Source organism: Montipora capricornis, unplaced genomic scaffold, assembly GCF_036669925.1.
Source record: "Montipora capricornis isolate CH-2021 unplaced genomic scaffold, ASM3666992v2 scaffold_431, whole genome shotgun sequence".
NCBI classification, from domain to species: Eukaryota; Metazoa; Cnidaria; class Anthozoa; order Scleractinia; family Acroporidae; genus Montipora; species Montipora capricornis.
The window spans coordinates 208,711-228,526 of record NW_027180164.1 but is presented as its reverse complement, the minus strand read 5'-3'; the positions used below and the strand labels follow the sequence as shown (position 1 = coordinate 228,526).

The 19,816-nt window shown below is 44.4% G+C and overlaps 10 non-coding genes and 1 pseudogene across 10 annotated transcripts; 7 read left to right on the top strand and 4 right to left on the bottom strand.

Annotated features, from left to right (window-relative positions):
• Positions 1 to 6,509: 6,509 nt before the first annotated feature.
• Positions 6,510 to 6,628, bottom strand: LOC138035792 (5S ribosomal RNA). Its single transcript, XR_011129770.1, has one exon. It is a non-coding gene; the product is annotated as a 5S ribosomal RNA (ribosomal RNA).
• A 5,647-nt stretch (positions 6,629 to 12,275) lies between these two features.
• LOC138035757 (U2 spliceosomal RNA) lies at positions 12,276 to 12,479 on the top strand (annotated as a pseudogene).
• An 870-nt stretch (positions 12,480 to 13,349) lies between these two features.
• Positions 13,350 to 13,535, top strand: LOC138035767 (U2 spliceosomal RNA). Its single transcript, XR_011129747.1, has one exon. It is a non-coding gene; the product is annotated as a U2 spliceosomal RNA (small nuclear RNA).
• Positions 13,536 to 13,719: 184 nt separating this feature from the next.
• LOC138035703 (U1 spliceosomal RNA) lies at positions 13,720 to 13,883 on the top strand. The gene has a single exon (XR_011129699.1). It is a non-coding gene; the product is annotated as a U1 spliceosomal RNA (small nuclear RNA).
• A 1,040-nt stretch (positions 13,884 to 14,923) lies between these two features.
• On the bottom strand, positions 14,924 to 15,042 carry LOC138035791 (5S ribosomal RNA). The gene has a single exon (XR_011129769.1). It is a non-coding gene; the product is annotated as a 5S ribosomal RNA (ribosomal RNA).
• A 302-nt stretch (positions 15,043 to 15,344) lies between these two features.
• Positions 15,345 to 15,541, top strand: LOC138035735 (U2 spliceosomal RNA). The gene has a single exon (XR_011129729.1). It is a non-coding gene; the product is annotated as a U2 spliceosomal RNA (small nuclear RNA).
• A 188-nt stretch (positions 15,542 to 15,729) lies between these two features.
• On the top strand, positions 15,730 to 15,893 carry LOC138035702 (U1 spliceosomal RNA). Its single transcript, XR_011129698.1, has one exon. It is a non-coding gene; the product is annotated as a U1 spliceosomal RNA (small nuclear RNA).
• A 1,038-nt stretch (positions 15,894 to 16,931) lies between these two features.
• LOC138035790 (5S ribosomal RNA) lies at positions 16,932 to 17,050 on the bottom strand. Its single transcript, XR_011129768.1, has one exon. It is a non-coding gene; the product is annotated as a 5S ribosomal RNA (ribosomal RNA).
• Positions 17,051 to 17,352: 302 nt separating this feature from the next.
• On the top strand, positions 17,353 to 17,543 carry LOC138035726 (U2 spliceosomal RNA). The gene has a single exon (XR_011129720.1). It is a non-coding gene; the product is annotated as a U2 spliceosomal RNA (small nuclear RNA).
• Positions 17,544 to 17,727: 184 nt separating this feature from the next.
• On the top strand, positions 17,728 to 17,891 carry LOC138035803 (U1 spliceosomal RNA). Its single transcript, XR_011129780.1, has one exon. It is a non-coding gene; the product is annotated as a U1 spliceosomal RNA (small nuclear RNA).
• A 1,041-nt stretch (positions 17,892 to 18,932) lies between these two features.
• Positions 18,933 to 19,051, bottom strand: LOC138035789 (5S ribosomal RNA). Its single transcript, XR_011129767.1, has one exon. It is a non-coding gene; the product is annotated as a 5S ribosomal RNA (ribosomal RNA).
• Positions 19,052 to 19,816: the final 765 nt, after the last annotated feature.

The following is a 19,816-nucleotide window of genomic DNA, read 5'->3' as shown; positions in this document are numbered from 1 at the left end:
GCAGCATTTGGGGGACACTTGGTGACATCCATAATTGTCTGTATTCCAAGACAGAAGTGATGTTGAAGTTGCGATGAAGAGCAAGGGGACACTTTGTGACGCTTATTGCAATTTGCGTGCACATATTTGCACTCCATAGTCATATTGATAAGCCCCTTTTGTTTGAAGGGTGGATAGCACTATCCACCGGATAACTCAATTGGTTAAACTACTCTTTACCCACTGGATAGGGTTACCATTATCCACCTATTGAATGGCCAAGGCCAGGTGGATGTCAACTCAGATTGTTTGGTGATCATAGTGGTAGCTGGTACACCTTTTTAACAGCAAGGGCATTTTGTTTTATATGTGAACTTGTCATCATATTATTTGTATTTTATTGTAGAGGTAGTTTTCTTTGTTGTTTCAATTTTCAATAAAGCTTGTCAAAAAGACATCAACTGGTTGAAACAGTAATGTCTTGGTTTAATGGTAGTCAAAAGCATGTAAATGAAGGCTGCCAGGTGCAATTCAATTTGCACTTTAGATCAAGGATAAAGCCTTAGTGCTTTTAATGCCTGATAGACATTATACGCTACATTATCTTAATGTTGATAGTGTATCTGAAAATTGATGTATATTATTGACTTGAAGGTGTTGTCCATCCACCTCCTGAAGAATAATGCATGACTTATTAAACCTGTTTCTAATGAATCACTTGTGTGTATTAATTTGCTTCCCATTTTGTGCAAGGTTACAGACAAATGATTGTAAAGTTTAAGAAATAATTATTATAAGCTCTCTTTTTAGCCTGTCAACTAGTAATAGGGAACTTTTGAATGAAATCTCCATACCTTTATCTAGGTTTGCCTGTTTCGTTAAATTGCTGATTTATGAAGTTCATGTTATGGCATGCAAGAGTGCTTTGTTGTAAATAATAATAATAATAATAATAATAATAATAATAATAATAATATTATTATTATTATTATTTTTATTATTATTATTATTATTATTTACTTAAGGAGAGATTTGCTGTTTAAATTATTATTTTCTTCCCAACTTTCGTGGCCATGGGGTAATGGAGTTTTTGACTATTATTACAAATCAGTCATTGCCTAGAGGTTTATTTTTTCCTGGCTGTAAATGACAGAAATTATGCCTGTAGCCTCAAGGTGAAAGTTTGATGAATGGGATTTTTTGTTAAAATCATTGGGAGCATGAAATTGATTTGCAAAAGGGGGTTTTAAGGGAGCAATAGGCAACTTTCACAGTGGCGTCGTTTGACTACAACTACCAGAATTCAGTTTGTTTTTCTTCCCTTATTTAAATGTTGTATTCCCAGTGGGGTAACCACAAGAATAGCTCTAATTAGCATGAGACAAGGAAAACCTGAAGGATTGTGGTACTTGTAGTCAAATGGTGTCATTATGCAAATGTCCTATTAACAGTCACATGACACTGCTGTATCGCAAGGGAACAAAATGGCTGACAAGAAGGTTGTGTAATTTTAGCGCTTTGTAACCTTGATGCATGAGTAAGCAAATAAAAGAAGAAATAATATTATTGAGCATCCCCTCACCTGACATGAATGATGAAAAAATGCAAATATGAATGAGTGCTATCTGCCTTCTCTCATGGTGTAGTCATTCATATCATACAAGCCTTTACCAGTTAGGGACTGGTCAAAAAGTATAGGAGGCAGGGGGTGCAATTGGAAATGTGGCAGATAAAAACACATGACCCACCCCTTACTTTAGGCACAAAACTGTTTGACCCACCCCTTAATGAAGGCTGAAACTTACATGACCCACCCCCTGATAAAAGATTTTTTTGTTATATAATCACTTATACCACACTTGTATATAAAGTTGTGGTGGTGTTGATTTATGGTTAGGTTTGTTTCTTAAAGGGGCTAGGTCACGCTATTTTAGGTGATTTTATTTAATTTTGTTATTAATGAGCTCTAAACATCAAATTGGGAGAGCAAGAGTCTTTCATTTGCAAAATCACGGCCACATAACAACTGAGAATGATTTTCCAGCTTTGTAAATGAAATTTTGATATAGACTGATATAAATTTGAAAAAAGGTGGGCCGACGTTTTTCAAATTTACCCAAATTCAATCCATTTCAATCCTCTCCAGTTTTGTCCATCCATGTCCCTTCTTGGCTTCCCTGTGTTTTGTGAGAGTTCTTCTATAGTTTTGAACAATAATTTTGATATTTTAGTTAATTCTATGACCATTCGATCAGTGCTGAAATTGCTTAAATTTGCATGACCTAGCCCCTTTAACCGGATGCAAAAGCATGTAAAGCTAAGGAGAAAATTATTTAACTCTTTCAGCTGTTGTAAGCCATGTTTAGTTAGTGACTTATTATTTAAAGGTTCTCATCCTGGTGCCATCAAATTGTGTTGCGAAGTTTGCTTAAAGGCACATTGCTGTCACTGTAACTCGAACTGTTTATAGAGGCAAGTTTTACAAGAGGGATATCGTCTTTATCTGAGCTATCACTCCCAACTTCCTGCAAAACACAGTCTTTGCTTGTTTGTGAGTCATTGCTCGTATATAATTATGAAATGTATAATATAAAGGAGTTTTTAGTGATAATCCAAGAATTACTTTAGTACTTTGTAATTGTAGTCTTGCAGAAGGAACAACACTGTAGTGGAAAGCACATTCATTTTTTACTATATAATTTTTGTATTTGTTAACAAAAAGAGAGAAAAGAGAGATTTCTTTTTTTATGATTTTAATTTCGATTTAACAGTTGTATTTTATGAACAAAGATAAAATTGTACGTCGTTAAAGCTGCTATGCTTTAAATTTATTGTTATAGCTATTTCAACAGAATCAAGCCCTCGATCTGTAAAAAGATATTTATTTAACAATGTGCCTATTCCTATTTAAAATAAGATGACCCACTCCCAATGAGTCGCTGACAATCGAACAACCCACCCCTTGCTAAGGGCTCAAAAACTGATGACCCACCCCCTTTCTGCTCTGGCCCCCCCTCTCCCCCCCCCCCCCCCTATACTTTTTGACCAGTCCCTTCATACTGATGTTTGAGTCTTCGATGCACTTTGAATGATTGTACAAATGTCTGTAGTAAAGTAGGCCTTCTTTGGTTTTTGAACAAAGGACTAAGAAAGTGTTCTATTTACTATATGCTAAACGAGTTAGTGTGCTATCCTTGCATGCACTACATGAAAGCTGAGAAGTCCATTTTGGGAGGAAAATGACCACTTCTGGTCTGTGGTAGTTTGAAAGACAAGGCCTTAATAAACAGTAGGTTGTTGTATTTGTCAGTTATCACTCCTCCTTTTGGATGTCTGACGTACATTTAATTTATCTTGGTTTTTCTATAGTGATCCTTCTTTCAGTAGAAGTGATATTTGTGTTTTATATCTTTCTCCTGCTTATATTAGCAATGTGTAAAAGCATTGTATCCCTGGTAACGTTTTGGCATGGTGAAATTATTCTATACCAGTAAATGTTCAGCTTAGTTTGAGTGTATTTCGTGATCGTTTCTTTAAAAAAAAAAAAGCTTTGGTTCTCAATTCGTGACAAAAGAGGTCTTGATACATGAAATAAAGAGGTTAGAGTAAAGAGGGCTAGTTGTTACTGATATTAAGCGCTTATGTTGCTGACTTCTTTATTTAAAGGTGTTAATACTGTTAACATTTGGGAAAATTTCATTTAGTACAGAGATATAGATTTCCTTATTACTTATTACCAAAAGGGTTTTTTTTCCATAGCATAGGTATCTCGGGCATTTGTTAATTTTTTTTTCTTACATATATTTGCTACAATGTGCCATTTCACCAAAAAGGGTGGCACTCCCAGAAGTTCATCTTCATAATGTGGAACTGTCAAATCCATCTCCATTAGGTCAATCTAGAAATTAAGGAAAGGGGAAAATGTAAATATGAAATGAGCAATTGAAGAAATATTGGGACTTGAGAAGACAAATTTAGGAGCTATGCCCATATGGCTACTTGTTTTATGTTGATATATATCTATACACACCTATTCACTTTGCAGGTACACTATACAAAAACATAGTGTCAATTTTTTTATAAACCTTGCATAAATTATTAAGAGTTAAAGGAAACGTATGAAATGCAGCTTGGAATGCAGTTCTACCCATGTATCAGTCAGCATACTAATATTACAGTATTTGCAAAGGATGCATTTCGTGGGAAATCAGGATAAGGCTTCTTCCATAATCATTGGACGCATCATGATGATATCGAAATGAGTAAAATGTCCTTTGAATAGTAATTGCTTCATTTAATTTGTGTTTATTGGGCTTTTGTGGAGTATTGAAATGATCGGAGGTGTAAGCTATATTTGAAAAGCTACGTAGGATATGAAACCCTCCAAGATTTAGACTTTGAGCGTCGCTCAGCGTTACCGGCTTACAATTTAAATTAATATGAACAAGTGTTTTCCAAGACAAGTGTGATGTTGTGGTGTGATTCACGGGTGTAGTTTAAAGATATGGCACTCCTTGTTGTCGATTTAAACGTTCTAAATTATGCAACTTTCGCACTTTCTGTTGGTATTCAGCATGAACGAGGTAGGTGTGAAATTTCAGACAAGGAAGTGAAATTGACTAAGAAGGTAACATCTGCAAATAACCGAGTTTACCGAATTGTCTTTGGATACAGGAATCTTTCCCCAAGCTTCATTGTGAAATCTGGTAGAAATGTTATTGCTAACACGGTAAGTATGCCTTTCAATGTAACATTCGTACCTTTGTCTTGTAATGCTTTTCATTTGTATATTTTAGGTACAGCCTCAGTCGTAAGGAATAGTTGACTTCTTCCAAGCATGTCATGTACTGAATGTGGCTTGGTCACGCGAGAAACCTCGCTGTTGTTATTATCTGGCCGCGAGTAAAGAAGTGAAGAAATAAATGTTCTTGGATTTAAATTATAATGTCACTTTGTGTGGGTACATTAACGAACGTATCGCGGGCGGCGTCAGATAATTTTGCCTTATGCAGTGACGTTTCTTTGTGAATCCCGGGCAAAAAATTGAGCGAGGAGAATAGGCATGACTTTAAGAAATGATTGAGTGTGCGCGGCGACTTGGATGCAAACCAACGGACAGCAGTTTACACTGGTGCAACAGGAAAGTATAATGACTAGCAAGCCTTAGAAAGTGATCAATTCTCCTTTTACATCCTTCGCAAAGTGCCTGGGAGATCATTAACTCCAAGATGGCATCAATTGGGCGCTTCTCGCTCGAAGAAATGAGGGAGAAGCATAAAGAAAGACCACTTCACGAAAGCAGTCGCGAGTGGTGCGTAACGTTTCGGCCCAGCTTTGCGAAGGTGTAGAGCCTCCGGGTAGGGAAAAGATCCACCTAAGGGACTTCAAGGATAAAAACTTCGTGTCTCTTATAAAAATTATTCGATCTTTTTTCCCTCTTCGAGACTCTACTAAAAAGTATTTATCTTCGAGGGCGGGGAATTTACGCGCGCTTTTCCATTCTATTACCCATAATGCAATGGGATGGTTTGTTGGTGTGATTTCAGTCAGTCAGGCAAGCATGGAAAGATGCCCTGTCGTTTACTGACGGGACGGGACTGAACGGAACGGAGTAACCAAGGACAAGGTGAGTTTGCCGTGAATTGAAATGTCGTTGAATGTTTGAGTTATTTGGTGGGTGCAGTGCGGAGCGGAACCTCACTTCATTTCTTGCATTCTTCGTTGCTGCAGAGAAATCATCGAGGATAGATCGATCGACGAGTGAAACAAGAAAGTACCGAAGGGCAGATGGAGCACTTATCCTCTTGCATCGTTTGCAAAACGTAAGTAGATGTATGTTTGCAATGTTCGATCGCCTATCTGTAAGCGTGATAGATTTCTTATGCCTCCCTTGTACTATGTTGCCTTCTGGCGATCCGGCGTGCATTGAGTAACATGAGAAGTGGCCAGGGCAGTTGGCGTTACATTTCTGTGGCCAACACGCACGTTGTCGTTTCTCTGTGTTATGAATTAATTGAATTGTTATCGCGAAAGTAAATGTATTATACTCAGGAAGGATAGTGACTTATTTTCTGAATAATGTTGTTCACCCTTTGAACAAATGGGGCGTGAATACTGTCCGTGTTGAGCAGAGAACAGTGAAGATGTCAACTCCACCAAGTCACGTTTTCGCTAGATCAATTTTATAATTTTCTAGCCGTCGTTGTATGCACATGTTCCCCACTAACTAGTTTGTCTTTTCATCCAATGCATAACAGTGCGTCAATTTCACACTTGCCGTGTCCTGTTCTTTGCTCAGACAAAAAGATAGCTTTGATGTCATAAACCTTGTTTGATAAGATCTCGCGCGCACGCGCTCCCTCGGGAATATAAGTTCGCCTTTCCCGTGTGAACTATTTTGTTTTTGTTGCATTTCTCATTTTTGACATTTGCTTGACATGTTGTGTTTTAAAAAAAGCTGTATTGGAACTTTCTTTGGTGGGGGAACTGAGATTCTTTGAGATGATGAACTGGATAGAACGAAAAAGGGAAGCCTACAACACGGGGTATTCCCAGGCGGTCTCCCATCCAAGTACTAACCCCGCCCGACAGGGCTTAACTTCGGTGATCGGACGAGAACCGGTGTTTTCCCTGTGGTATGGTCGTAGACAAGTAATTTGCCGTGAAAATTTACTCTTTTATAAGGGGAAAGTGAAAAAGAGGTCGGAGGAAACACCATGTGGATTTGTCCTCTTGCCGTCAACGCAAATGCCATGCAGTCCTGGTGGCTGTGGCTGCCTGCCGTCCGTCCGTCCGTCCATCCACTGTACAAGTAGACAATCGTTGTGTGCGCCGGCCTCGTTTTCAGGTTGGCTTTGTAGATTCCCTACTTGGGACGGATTACAATCAGACCACCATATCTCGCGACCAGGAGACTAGCAGCACTCCGTCTGCTGCGAGCATGTTATGGCATCGGCTTCTCGGCCTTTTGGCTAAGATCACGCGTGGGTCTTAGCTCCGAAAGTTTTGAGAATTTTTTAGTCTTTTCGCGTCCCGGATCACCGGTTTTTTTCGTCTGAGGAAGTTTCTAGTGTGTTTTTGCCCAGCCTTTTGGAGTATTTGGAGTCCGTAACAAGTTTTTTTTTTTTTTGGATTTCCTGACGTTTTCGGAGTGGCGTATTGAAGATGGCCGCGCGAGACCTCGCAATGCGTTCGCTCACAAGCGTTCGGTCCGCCTCATTGTAGAAGATGGAATGGAGCTAGATGCTCTTACGCTCGTCCGATCCTTACCGGCTTTCCAGCCTTCAATTACTGGCGTTGTCCCCATGTTCGGAGGCAAATGCTTCGACATCACTTTGGATACTACAGAAAATGCGTCACGTCTGGCCCAGGCTGGCTTCGACTACGAAAACAACCGTTAAAAACCGTTGCGACTCCTCGGGGCTCGCTCAATTCATGTGTCAATTTTTGTGTCTGTGGAATACCCGGACTTGGATCTCGTGTCTTTTCTTAAAGGTTACGGCAAGTTGAAGACCGACGCTCTCAGGCGTCTTTATTACAACGAGGAGGGCTTCTCGCACATTGAGCGCGGAATTCGCGTGGCCGAGTTCATCTCTCTGGACAAGGATCTCCCTCGGAAAATCGTCACCAACGGCGTCGAAATCCATTTCAAATATACGGGGCAACCCATTACATGTTATCGCTGTGGTTCGGCTGAGCATGTGGTCCAACACTGCCCGCAAAAAGCGAGGCCTCGAAGAAATCCTTCGCCCCCCGGGGATAATATCGCGAGCAACTCTGAGACGCCTCAAACACCGGCACCAACCGAGGACACTATGGACACTGCGCCATCGCAATCAGAAGAAACCGCCACGCCGACAAGCTATGCGAAACGCAGTAACGCAGGTCTTATTTTCTGAATCTCAAGATTCTTCCGAAGTCACGCGTAAACGCCCACCCTCCTCGCCAGTCAAAGATGACAACCCCTCGGCAAAAAAGACTATAGCTAGCGAGCAGATTGCTGTTTTTGAAAAGGCCTTTCTTCAGGCACTAAAGGAACGCGGTCCAGCTAGGACCAAACTCATGCATCATGTGGACGGCGACCGTTTTTACTCCATCCGTTCCTTTTACCTCCAACATCTACTCGGCAACTTCGCGGACGCGGATCCTCGAAAGGTGTCCAGAAACAATGTAAACGACAAGGAAAAGGAAAAGTGGCAGACCTTGAGAGGAACACTCAAAGCGGACGCCTTTGCTAGTCTCATGACTATCTGTGAGGATTTACGTAGGGATCAACCGACCTTATTTTAAACGTTAAGTGATACCAGTTTATTCCCCTTTTGTTGTTATCATTATGTTAATGTTAAGACATAACATAGTTTTTTTCCTCGTACTCGTCACTATGGCTGTCTCGATAGTTTCTGTTAATGTTAACGGCATCGCCGAACGCCATAAACGAGTCAAAGTTTTTGAATCCCTAAAATCCCTAAATTCTGATTTATTTTTTCTGCAAGAAACACACCTTGCCGACTCCCTTTCCGGTAAGGCTTGGGAGAATGATTGGGGAGGCCAGTGCGCGTGGTCTCCAGGTTCAAATAGATCGGCGGGAGTTGCTGTGCTTGTTCATCCGAACAGTTCAGTGAAAATCGCCGATTTCCACACCGATTTGGCCGGCCGGGTCATTACTGTTAAACTCGAATTTGATAAATGTTTTTTCCAAGTTGTCAACGTGTACGCGCCAAACCTCCACGCAGAACGTGAATTATTTTTTTGACAACCTCTGGCGTTTCCCATTTCCGAATCTCGACACCTTTGTGGTCGGCGATTTTAATTGTGTTCCAGATATTCAGCTAGACAAATGGGGCGGCGATGACAGCTTTGGAGACAGGGCTGTCACACAACTCCATGCTTTCACTGACTCTTTAAATTTAGAAGACTATTATCGTGTTAATTTCCCTACCGGGCGTTTGTTTACATGGTTTAACGGCCCTCACAGTGTGGGCTGCCGGCTGGATCGGTTTCTATACTCCCAGGCTTGGAGATCACGCATCACCAATTTTAAATGCAACTCCTTTGGGTACTCAGACCATCATATCATTAGTCTAAAGGTCACGCTCGGAAATTCAAACCCGAGAGGACGTGGCGTCTGAAATTTTAACACTCAGCTGTTAAAATCAGAATCTTTCTGTTCAGCTGTAAATAATTTCTGGCCGGCCTGGCAAGACAACAAACCGGCTTTCACCGATCCACGGATCTGGTGGGACGCTGGTAAATTACAGCTAAAAGAAATCGCCATCTCCCACAGCATTGAACAAAGCCGTGAGAGAAGGCGAGAAAAAATCCAATTTAGAACACGAGTTCCGGCTTATAACAGCTCGCGGTAATTCAAACACCGCCGCCGATCACGTTCGCCTTGCAGAGATCAAAGATCTACTCAAAACAATCGATGATCGCGCCGTAGAAGGGGCTATGATCCGTAGCAAAGAGCAATGGATCGAGATGGGAGAAAAACCGACGAGGTATTTCTTCCAACTCGAAAACAAGCGTCAGTCACGGAATGCAATTTCTGAATTACGTGTCAATAACACCTCAGTCACGTCCGATAAAAAACATTCTTCGGGAATGCAGAGATTTTTACCAAAAATCTCTACACTGCCGAACCGGTCGACCTGGAAAGCCAAGACTGGCTATTAGAACAATTAGACCAGTTTCTGACTAGCGACGATCAGGCACTTTGTGAAGGCGAACTTACACTCGCTGAGTGTTTCGAAGCGGCTTCACAAATGTCAACAAACAAGTCCCCGGGGAGCGACGGCTTACCGGTTGAATTTTATCGCCGTTTCTGGGGCTTGATAGGACCTGATTTGGTGGAAATACTAAATTATTCCTTTCAACACGGCTCTTTGTCTGAGACCCAACGCCGAGGGATCATTCGTCTCTTATATAAGAAAGATGATCCACTCGAGCTTAAGAACTGGCGACCTATTTCCTTACTAAACACTGACTACAAGATCTGTACAAAAGTGTTAGCAAATAGATTACGTCATGTTCTACCCACGGATCATAAACAAAGATCAAACTTGCGGTATTCCGGATCGTAGTATCTACGAGAATCTCTTTTTACACGGGGGACACTATTGACTATGTGAAAACACAAAGAAACTATCGGCCGCTATTATTAGTCTGGATCAGGAAAAGGCTTTTGACCGAGTTAACCACGGGTTTCTACAACGCGTGTTTAACTCGTTTCAATTTCGGCCTCATTTCCGCCGTTGGGTTGATGTTGTTTATAACGACATCACCTCTAACGTCATTTAACAATGGCTGGCTTTCTTTTCGCCTTTTCGCCTCGAACGAGGCGTTCGGCAAGGTTGCCCGCTATCACCGCTACTGTACTGCTTGGTAGTTGAAACCTTAGGTCAAGCGATTCGCCGGGACGAAACGATCGAGGGAATTCAAATCCCCGGTTCAAACCAACAACAAAGTAAAGTGTCACAGTACGCTGATGACACGACGCTAATTTTAGCTAACGATTATTCCATCACACAATGTTTTCACATTGTCAACATCTTCGAAAAGGGGATCTGGTTCGCGCCTTAATGCAACACAAAAACCGAGGGCTTGTGGATTGGCAGATCAGCCGGTCGGCCAACCGGCCCTGTAAACATCACACATGGTAACAGACAAGCTTAAAATCCTTGGGTTGTATTTTGGTAACGAAAACCTGGATCACGCTAACTGGGATAATCGCTTATCTAAATTGGTGAATCGCCTTAACCTTTGGAAACAACGCACTTTATCGCTACGCGGTAAAGCGCTAATTACCAACATTCTGGGCGCCTCGGGACTCTGGTACACAGCTTCAGTTTACCCGATGCCCGAATGGGTTCACACAAGAGTTAATAAAGCGATCTATGACTTCTTGTGGAACAGCAAGACAGAACTGGTGGCGAGGTCGACATGTCAGCTCCCCTTAGCTCAAGGAGGCCTGGCAGTTGTCAACCCGCAAGAGAAGGCCCGGGCCCTAAAATTGCGTTGGGTTCCCTGTATAGGGGACCAAACTTGCGACTCTAAAGTGGGTCTACTTCGCTAGATTCTGGATTGGCTTAGCCTTGAGTCGTACGACTAAAAGCTGGTCTTTCCTGAGGTCAAACTCTGTGTACCGAAATACATCGGGGGTCATCCCCCTTTGTATTATCAACACATCCTCACAGCGGTTGACCGCCTTAATCTAGATCTAACCCTGCTACCAGACTATACCGTTAAAACCTTCTACGAGAAAACTCGTGAAACCCCTCACCCGGCGACTGCCTTGCACATTCGCCTTGGGAGGGGAAACTGTCCATCACTTTACCTTGGCGCAACATCTGGCCGAGCAGTATATATGGTGGTCTGAGTACTAATTGGGAAGCTGATATCGCGTGGCGCTTGGCCCATGGAGTTATTAAAACTCGGGCGTTTCTAAAACGGTGGCGCCGGCTCCGAGTTAGCGAGCGTTGTGCCACCTGTGGCCTTACCGAATCTTTCTCTCACGCCTTCTGTGAATGCAATAATGCACCCCAGGTGTGGGCGTGGGTTTTTCAAATCATACATCCTTTTTATTCTAAAGCTTTTACTCTAAGTCCAGCTCTAGTTTTTTTTCGGACATGGCCTCCCTCAGGATGGACCAGTCCTCCAAAGCGAACTTAATTTCTAGGTTTTTGTTTAATATTACTCTTAATGAAATCTGGGCGGCGCGGAACCTTCGTACTTTCGAACAGAAGGGTACGTCCGCCCAGGCTGTAATCAATAAAATAAAACAAGGGTACGCACGCGTCTCTCCGCGGCGTACTCCTATTTATCCCCTCAATGAATTCCTGAAATCTGGGCCCATATGGCATATTGTGTAGCGTAGACAACGATAAGCTACGCTTAATCATTTAGGCAGGGACACGGAGGGTGGTGGCCGAGCCTTGGGGCCGGGCCTTGCAAGGGGCGGGCTCCCAGGCCCCCCCCGCGGCCGCTCGGCCGCTCCCGATCCCTGGCTTGCCTTTTCAACTGACTTGCCAAAAAAATAAACACAATCAAAAAATTTTACACTCATCCGCTTAATAAAATTAGTAATCTAGTAGATTATGAAGTCGCTTTCAATAATATTTCTCAGCATTTTTGGCATTCTGGAGTGTAAATCAAACGAGGTGTCTCCAGAATTTTTTCTTAGTCATAGGTACGTCAACACTATATTGTACTTTAGCCTCGTTTTCATTTCAACTTCGCATTTAAACATTACTAGTGTCAATTAAGGGCTCGAGCGGAGCTTCCTCCGCCTGCCCCACTGTATATATGTAAATAAAACGAAAAAAAAAAAAAAAAAAAAAAAAAAAAAAAGTATCTGTTCTTATCAGCTTAATATCTGATACGCTGCTCATCGAGCAGCTCATATATTAAACTGATTTTTGGAACTGGGCCGTGGAAAAGAGGCTTGCCTCGTCCCGGCCACGGTTGCCTCGGTATAGCACTACCTCCGAGTGTGGCCCACTTCCCTCCGGGGAAGAAATAAACAATTGAAAGTAAAACAACTGACTGACCAGCTTCCACCTTCTCTTCTCTTCCCTAGGAAAGGAGGAGTCACCGGCCTGCCTTACCGGTTCTGGGACGACAAGAAGCCACCACAAGCTATGTGCAGAGCAGTTGCGTTTTTGCGGTCCATGGGAAGGCTGAAAAAGTTCATACTTACCTGACGCGGGCTATTACGCACTAGGACTTTGTGCCTATCGGAAGCCTGCTGGGTGAGCGCGGTGCCAGGCCGGGAGTATTTTTTTTTCTGGAGTTTTCTTCCGTCCGTGGCTTTAATTTGAGAATGGAAGCTGATATTTCCCCCCTTGTGGTATCTTCATCGGCTGTTTCTGTTCTGTGTTCTGTATCCTGTTTTTCGTCATCCAGTTCTAGTATGAAGTCGTCGCATCAGTCCTTGCCTTTAAACGTGTGCCTTGATGATCTGTCTTGTCTGTTAACCGCCGCTGATCCTGCCCGTGTTCGTTTGTCGTCCGCACCCGCTGTTCCTCCTTTGCCTGTTTATGGAAAGTCTGCCGCTGAGTCTACTCGTGCTGTATATTTGAGCTTACCGTCTTCGTCTGGTGCTTGTCGCCCTCCTGCCTTGCCTGTGTCTTCGTCTGTTTTGGCCCTCGTCCGCTGCTGCTCTGCCTGTAAAGTCTGTTGCTGAGTCTACCTGTGGTTTGTGTTCGGTGTCTTCACCCGCTGCTGTTTCGCCTCCGTTGTCTACGCCTGTGTCGTCGCCTGCTGCTGTTGCTTCGCCTGTGTCGTCTCCCCGTGTTGTGCCCAGTGTTTTTGCTTCGCCCCCTACTCGTCGTTCACTGCCCGCTGTGTCTTCATTGCCGGTGTCGCCTTCTCGTTTTGCTCGCCCTTGTGCTGCCCTGTGTTGCGTCTTGTGTTTGGTTGTGCGCTTTTTTTTGCGCTGCTCATCGAGCAGCTCATATATTAAACTGATTTTTGGAACTGGGCCGTGGAAAAGAGGCTTGCCTCGTCCCGGCCACGGGTTGCCTCGGTATAGCACTACCTCCGAGTGTGGCCCACTTCCCTCCGGGGAAGAAATAAACAATTGAAAGTAAAACAACTGACTGACCAGCTTCCACCTTCTCTTCTCTTCCCTAGGAAGGAGGGAGTCACCGGCCTGCCTTACCGGTTCTGGGACGACAAGAAGCCACCACAAGCTATGTGCAGAGCAGTTGCGTTTTGCGGTCCATGGGAAGGCTGAAAAAGTTCATACTTACCTGACGCGGGAGGCACTGTGATCAGGGAGGCAGTCCTCTCAAGGTGAGGCTCTTTCATTGCACTTCGATTGGGTTGACCCTTGCGATTACCCCAAATGTGGGTAACTCGAGCGTATAATTTCTGGTAGTGGGGACCTGCGTTCGCGCTAGTCCCCGCACCCACCTCGGGAAAGGAATGGCACTAATGCGATGGTTTGTTGGTGTGATTTCAGTCAGTCAGGCAAGCATGGAAAGATGCCCTGTCGTTTACTGACGGGACGGGACTGAACGGAACGGAGTAACCAAGGACAAGGTGAGTTTGCCGTGAATTGAAATGTCGTTGAATGTTTGAGTTATTTGGTGGGTGCAGTGCGGAGCGGAACCTCACTTCATTTCTTGCATTCTTCGTTGCTGCAGAGAAATCATCGAGGATAGATCGATCGACGAGTGAAACAAGAAAGTACCGAAGGGCAGATGGAGCACTTATCCTCTTGCATCGTTTGCAAAACGTAAGTAGATGTATGTTTGCAATGTTCGATCGCCTATCTGTAAGCGTGATAGATTTCTTATGCCTCCCTTGTACTATGTTGCCTTCTGGCGATCCGGCGTGCATTGAGTAACATGAGAAGTGGCCAGGGCAGTTGGCGTTACATTTCTGTGGCCAACACGCACGTTGTCGTTTCTCTGTGTTATGAATTAATTGAATTGTTATCGCGAAAGTAAATGTATTATACTCAGGAAGGATAGTGACTTATTTTCTGAATAATGTTGTTCACCCTTTGAACAAATGGGGCGTGAATACTGTCCGTGTTGAGCAGAGAACAGTGAAGATGTCAACTCCACCAAGTCACGTTTTCGCTAGATCAATTTTATAATTTTCTAGCCGTCGTTGTATGCACATGTTCCCCACTAACTAGTTTGTCTTTTCATCCAATGCATAACAGTGCGTCAATTTCACACTTGCCGTGTCCTGTTCTTTGCTCAGACAAAAAGATAGCTTTGATGTCATAAACCTTGTTTGATAAGATCTCGCGCGCACGCGCTCCCTCGGGAATATAAGTTCGCCTTTCCCGTGTGAACTATTTTGTTTTTGTTGCATTTCTCATTTTTGACATTTGCTTGACATGTTGTGTTTTAAAAAAAGCTGTATTGGAACTTTCTTTGGTGGGGGAACTGAGATTCTTTGAGATGATGAACTGGATAGAACGAAAAAGGGAAGCCTACAACACGGGGTATTCCCAGGCGGTCTCCCATCCAAGTACTAACCCCGCCCGACAGGGCTTAACTTCGGTGATCGGACGAGAACCGGTGTTTTCCCTGTGGTATGGTCGTAGACAAGTAATTTGCCGTGAAAATTTACTCTTTTATAAGGGGAAAGTGAAAAAGAGGTCGGAGGAAACACCATGTGGATTTGTCCTCTTGCCGTCAACGCAAATGCCATGCAGTCCTGGTGGCTGTGGCTGCCTGCCGTCCGTCCGTCCGTCCATCCACTGTACAAGTAGACAATCGTTGTGTGCGCCGGCCTCGTTTTCAGGTTGGCTTTGTAGATTCCCTACTTGGGACGGATTACAATCAGACCACCATATCTCGCGACCAGGAGACTAGCAGCACTCCGTCTGCTGCGAGCATGTTATGGCATCGGCTTCTCGGCCTTTTGGCTAAGATCAAGTGTAGTATCTGTTCTTATCAGCTTAATATCTGATACGCTGCTCATCGAGCAGCTCATATATTAAACTGATTTTTGGAACTGGGGCCGTGGAAAAGAGGCTTGCCTCGTCCCGGCCACGGGTTGCCTCGGTATAGCACTACCTACCTCCGAGTGTGGCCCACTTCCCTCCGGGGAAGAAAAATAAACAATTGAAAGTAAAACAAACTGACTGACCAGCTTCCACCTTCTCTTCTCTTCCCTAGGAAGGAGGGAGTCACCGGCCTGCCTTACCGGTTCTGGGACGACAAGAAGCCACCCACAAGCTATGTGCAGAGCAGTTGCGTTTTGCGGTCCATGGGAAGGCTGAAAAAGTTCATACTTACCTGACGCGGGAGGCACTGTGATCAGGGAGGCAGTCCTCTCAAGGTGAGGCTCTTTCATTGCACTTCGATTGGGTTGACCCTTGCGATTACCCCAAATGTGGGTAACTCGAGCGTATAATTTCTGGTAGTGGGGACCTGCGTTCGCGCTAGTCCCCGCACCCACCTCGGGAAAGGAATGGCACTAATGCGATGGTTTGTTGGTGTGATTTCAGTCAGTCAGGCAAGCATGGAAAGATGCCCTGTCGTTTACTGACGGGACGGGACTGAACGGAACGGAGTAACCAAGGACAAGGTGAGTTTGCCGTGAATTGAAATGTCGTTGAATGTTTGAGTTATTTGGTGGGTGCAGTGCGGAGCGGAACCTCACTTCATTTCTTGCATTCTTCGTTGCTGCAGAGAAATCATCGAGGATAGATCGATCGACGAGTGAAACAAGAAAGTACCGAAGGGCAGATGGAGCACTTATCCTCTTGCATCGTTTGCAAAACGTAAGTAGATGTATGTTTGCAATGTTCGATCGCCTATCTGTAGCGTGATAGATTTCTTATGCCTCCCTTGTACTATGTGCCTTCTGGCGATCCGGCGTGCATTGAGTAACATGAGAAGTGGCCAGGGCAGTTGGCGTTACATTTTCTGTGGCCAACACGCACGTTGTCGTTTCTCTGTGTTATGAATTAATTGAATTGTTATCGCGAAAGTAAATGTATTATACTCAGGAAGGATAGTGACTTATTTTCTGAATAATGTTGTTCACCCTTTGAACAAATGGGCGTGAATACTGTCCGTGTTGAGCAGAGAACAGTGAAGATGTCAACTCCACAAGTCACGTTTTCGCTAGATCAATTTTATAATTTTCTAGCCGTCGTTGTATGCACATGTTCCCCACTAACTAGTTTTGTCTTTTCATCCAATGCATAACAGTGCGTCAATTTCACACTTGCCGTGTCCTGTTCTTTGCTCAGACAAAAAGATAGCTTTGATGTCATAAACCTTGTTTGATAAGATCTCGCGCGCACGCGCTCCCTCGGGAATATAAGTTCGCCTTTCCCGTGTGAACTATTTTGTTTTTGTTGCATTTCTCATTTTTGACATTTGCTTGACATGTTGTGTTTTAAAAAAAGCTGTATTGGAACTTTCTTTGGTGGGGGAACTGAGATTCTTTGAGATGATGAACTGGATAGAACGAAAAAGGGAAGCCTACAACACGGGGTATTCCCAGGCGGTCTCCCATCCAAGTACTAACCCCGCCCGACAGGGCTTAACTTCGGTGATCGGACGAGAACCGGTGTTTTCCCTGTGGTATGGTCGTAGACACATAATTTGCCGTGAAAATTTACTCTTTTATAAGGGGAAAGTGAAAAAGAGGTCGGAGGAAAACACCATGTGGATTTGTCCTCTTGCCGTCAACGCAAATGCCATGCAGTCCTGGTGGCTGTGGCTGCCTGCCGTCCGTCCGTCCGTCCATCCACTGTACAAGTAGACAATCGTTGTGTGCGCCGGCCTCGTTTTCAGGTTGGCTTTGTAGATTCCCTACTTGGGACGGATTACAATCAGACCACCATATCTCGCGACCAGGAGACTAGCAGCACTCCGTCTGCTGCGAGCATGTTATGGCATCGCTTCTCGGCCTTTTGGCTAAGATCAAGTGTAGTATCTGTTCTTATCAGCTTAATATCTGATACGCTGCTCATCGAGCAGCTCATATATTAAACTGATTTTGGAACTGGGCCGTGGAAAAGAGGCTTGCCTCGTCCCGGCCACGGGTTGCCTCGGTATAGCACTACCTCCGAGTGTGGCCCACTTCCCTCCGGGGAAGAAATAAACAATTGAAAGTAAAACAACTGACTGACCAGCTTCCACCTTCTCTTCTCTTCCCTAGGAAGGAGGGAGTCACCGGCCTGCCTTACCGGTTCTGGGACGACAAGAAGCCACCACAAGCTATGTGCAGAGCAGTTGCGTTTTGCGGTCCATGGGAAGGCTGAAAAAGTTCATACTTACCTGACGCGGGAGGCACTGTGATCAGGGAGGCAGTCCTCTCAAGGTGAGGCTCTTTCATTGCACTTCGATTGGGGTTGACCCTTGCGATTACCCCAATGTGGGTAACTCGAGCGTATAATTTCTGGTAGTGGGGACCTGCGTTCGCGCTAGTCCCCGCACCCACCTCGGGAAAGGAATGGCACTAATGCGATGGTTTGTTGGTGTGATTTCAGTCAGTCAGGCAAGCATGGAAGATGCCCTGTCGTTTACTGACGGGACGGGACTGAACGGAACGGAGTAACCAAGGACAAGGTGAGTTTTGCCGTGAATTGAAATGTCGTTGAATGTTTGAGTTATTTGGTGGGTGCAGTGCGGAGCGGAACCTCACTTCATTTCTTGCATTCTTCGTTGCTGCAGAGAAATCATCGAGGATAGATCGATCGACGAGTGAAACAAGAAAGTACCGAAGGGCAGATGGAGCACTTATCCTCTTGCATCGTTTGCAAAACGTAAGTAGATGTATGTTTGCAATGTTCGATCGCCTATCTGTAAGCGTGATAGATTTCTTATGCCTCCCTTGTACTATTGTTGCCTTCTGGCGATCCGGCGTGCATTGAGTAACATGAGAAGTGGCCAGGGCAGTTGGCGTTACATTTCTGTGGCCAACACGCACGTTGTCGTTTCTCTGTGTTATGAATTAATTGAATTGTTATCGCGAAAGTAATGTATTATACTCAGGAAGGATAGTGACTTATTTTCTGAATAATGTTGTTCACCCTTTGAACAAATGGGGCGTGAATACTGTCCGTGTTGAGCAGAGAACAGTGAAGATGTCAACTCCACCAAGTCACGTTTTCGCTAGATCAATTTTATAATTTTCTAGCCGTCGTTGTATGCACATGTTCCCCACTAACTAGTTTGTCTTTTCATCCAATGCATAACAGTGCGTCAATTTCACACTTGCCGTGTCCTGTTCTTTGCTCAGACAAAAAGATAGCTTTGATGTCATAAACCTTGTTTGATAAGATCTCGCGCGCACGCGCTCCCTCGGGAATATAAGTTCGCCTTTTCCCGTGTGAACTATTTTGTTTTTGTTGCATTTCTCATTTTTGACATTTGCTTGACATGTTGTGTTTTAAAAAAAGCTGTATTGGAACTTTCTTTGGTGGGGGAACTGAGATTCTTTGAGATGATGAACTGGATAGAACGAAAAAGGGAAGCCTACAACACGGGGTATTCCCAGGCGGTCTCCCATCCAAGTACTAACCCCGCCCGACAGGGCTTAACTTCGGTGATCGGACGAGAACCGGTGTTTTCCCTGTGGTATGGTCGTAGACAAGTAATTTGCCGTGAAAATTTACTCTTTATAAGGGAAAGTGAAAAAAGAGGTCGGAGGAAACACCATGTGGATTTGTCCCTCTTGCCGTCAACGCAAATGCCATGCAGTCCTGGTGGCTGTGGCTGCCTGCCGTCCGTCCGTCCGTCCATCCACTGTACAAGTAGACAATCGTTTTGTGTGCGCCTCGCCTCGTTTTCAGGTTGGCTTTGTAGATTCCCTACTTGGGACGGATTACAATCAGACCACCATATCTCGCGACCAGGAGACTAGCAGCACTCCGTCTGCTGCGAGCATGTTATGGCATCGCTTCTCGGCCTTTTGGCTAAGATCACGCGTGGGTCTTAGCTCCGAAAGTTTTGAGAATTTTTTAGTCTTTTCGCGTCCCGGATCACCGGTTTTTTTCGTCTGAGGAAGTTTCTAGTGTGTTTTTGCCCAGCCTTTTGGAGTATTTGGAGTCCGTAACAAGTTTTTTTTTTTTTTGGATTTCCTGACGTTTTCGGAGTGGCGTATTGAAGATGGCCGCGCGAGACCTCGCAATGCGTTCGCTCACAAGCGTTCGGTCCGCCTCATTGTAGAAGATGGAATGGAGCTAGATGCTCTTACGCTCGTCCGATCCTTACCGGCTTTCCAGCCTTCAATTACTGGCGTTGTCCCCATGTTCGGAGGCAAATGCTTCGACATCACTTTGGATACTACAGAAAATGCGTCACGTCTGGCCCAGGCTGGCTTCGACTACGAAAACAACCGTTAAAAACCGTTGCGA